Source organism: Microtus ochrogaster, chromosome 10 (genome assembly GCF_000317375.1).
Source record: "Microtus ochrogaster isolate Prairie Vole_2 chromosome 10, MicOch1.0, whole genome shotgun sequence".
In the NCBI taxonomy this organism is placed as follows: Eukaryota; Metazoa; Chordata; class Mammalia; order Rodentia; family Cricetidae; genus Microtus; species Microtus ochrogaster.
In genome coordinates this window covers 70,183,377-70,186,016 of record NC_022016.1, presented here as the reverse complement: position 1 = coordinate 70,186,016, position 2,640 = coordinate 70,183,377, and positions in this window count along the sequence as shown.

Below are 2,640 nucleotides of genomic sequence, written 5' to 3'. Positions count from 1 at the left end.
TTTCAGACACTCACTTTGCCCTTACCAGGCAGTTTCCCACACCCACGCCCATTTTCTGCCTCTAGGTTTGCATTGCTGGACACAACATCCACAGAGGTGGTGGGGACTGAAATAAATCAGCAACAGATGGCCACCCACTGTATTAGACGGGATTGGCTCAAGATAATAGAACGTCCGCATTGAGTAGAGGGCGTGCCTTGAAAGACAATGGGGCTCGTACAGAGATGGAGAGAGCCGAAGACTTTATAAAGAAAATAGGGCACATGCAAATATGGAGAGAGTGGAGGAAATAATTTGGAGGCCGGAGATTGGAGAATTGGGAAATGGCTGCAGTGAGGAAACAGAGGACCGTGGAGAGAATGGATGTCTTTAGGGGAAAGTGTTCAACCAATGCCGCTGCTAGGAAAGAGCTTGTGAGGCGGTATGGGATCGCTTAGCATAGGACACAGCACCGGCTTCCTCGAACCTCAATTATTTAACACCTATCTTTCACATCTCACTTGAGTAATTCGTATCGGAAAACTCTAACCCAGAGCCATGCAGGGAAAGAGATTTTAGGAAGGCATTTCCCTGGTCCAAAGGGAAATGAGTATCGAGCTGCTGTCAAGTTAACAGCAATCTAGCTCTCTTTGGAATTTTGGCATCTACTCCATTTCTTTTGACAATATTTAACTCATGAACAATAATCACAGAAATTACATCGTGCTTTTCCTTCACACAATGTAACTGACATTTAACAACAAAAGATTTAGACACCCCCTTGTCCCAAGGAAGAGACACTAAGTCCCATACATTGTTTGTAGGATGTCTAGATAATTTCTATCTCTCTTTAGCTATGTTACATTTGTGCCTTTGAAATCCTTTGATGCGAATAATAAATATGTGAGAGACATATAATTATAAAGTATTAGGAGACATGAGATGGAAGATAGGAAAAAGAAAAGAATAATCCACTAATGTATGGAAATGCAAGCCAAAACAATAAAGACAATGAACGCAGTCATTATTGGCACCTGATGATTTGGTTACAGAATTTTCATCTTTCTTACACTGCTCTTGGTTGCTTGCCCTCCGGAAGTTGGCTTATTTGCCTGAGTTCTTTGCCTAGCAAATCTCCTTCCTGGAGGCCCCTGCTCATCAGCAGTCCTGTCTGTATTAGATTTCTCTAGCTTTCCCTCTTTGCTCGCCATACGGAGATATTAAAATGTATTCAATTGAATATTTAAAGTTCTAGTCTGAATTCCTTAACTCCCATTTTTCAGGAGAAAATTAATCTCCTTCTATAATGATAATGACTCTCCTTATTTTGCAGGTGATTTGTTGGCATGAGCTACCCTTGGTAGTCAGAGGGCAATGTGGTATTTTATTCAAAGTAATTATTTCATATTCATGGATGTGAAGAGGTTTGGTGGCATATAAGTGTAATCCCAGTAGTAGGGAGGCGGGAAGATCAAAACTTTGAAGCCAGTTTCAAAGATAGCAAGACTCTATTTCAAGCAAGAAAGACAGATAGTCGGTCAGCCAGAAGCCTATCGAGGCATTCAGGCAACAAACAAACAAAAAGCAATAAGCCAAAATGGCAATACATTTAAAAAAATGTATTTCTCTTATTTTTTGAGAATACCATACATGGGTACTGTGTTTGGAATGTTTCCACCCGTTCCCTTCCAATTCCTCTTATGTCTCCCGACTCCTCAAATTCATGGCTTCTTATTGAGAGTTATGACCCACATATTTATAAGTACAGTCTTCAGAGTCCATTTGGTATTTATTGTTTATATGTATATGTGTTTATGGCTGATTATTTGGGATTGTCAGTCTATTGTGGGGCTCTTCCCTGGAGAAGGCTGCTTCTCTCAGTATAAAAATTGTTTTTCATGGGTTCTTAGGTATGGAATGAGATGAGCTATTTCATTTTCACACTGAGATTCCCAAATCCATGCATCTGTATGTGGTTGAAATAATGTCTCAATAACAATAGACTAATTGATGATTCAGAGAACAAGCATCATCCTGATGTTGATGTTTTCTGTAAGCCTTGTGCGGCCAGAAGGCTGTGCAGGGTGAGAGCAGGGAAGCTGCTCAAGGATGGTGGGAAATATGGCAAGCCAAGAGAACACTGAGGGAATGAGGCTAACTTAACATTGATTCATGGTCAATTAGTTTTCTTCATTGGAGACAATACCTGCCTGGAACAATCACACAGCAAATAAGGAGTTCTGGGACTCCACAGATGATGGTTCTAGCAGAACCACTCAAGTAAGAAAGAATATTTGTACACATGTCCATAAATGTTTGTCCCAGTAAGAACAAATCATGACCGGCCCCCCACCCTGCCTCAAGACAGTTGGCTGGTCTTCCCTGGGAAACTGTCATGCTCATGCGAAGAAAAGAAGTATTTATCTATTCATATTTGCTTTTCTCAGTTTTCTGAGCACACTATCAGCATCGACACACACATCACCGGAAGCCTTTGCCATCCCCCTGAGCCTTACTTGGCTGCATCTGAGGCTATGGTTCTTGACATAACCACACCCATGTCACACAATGCACATTTCCCCCAGGACTTCCCTCACTCACGGCTTTCTTGCTACCCACAACAATATCCCATGACTAAAAAAAGTCCAGAGTGGGTGGTGG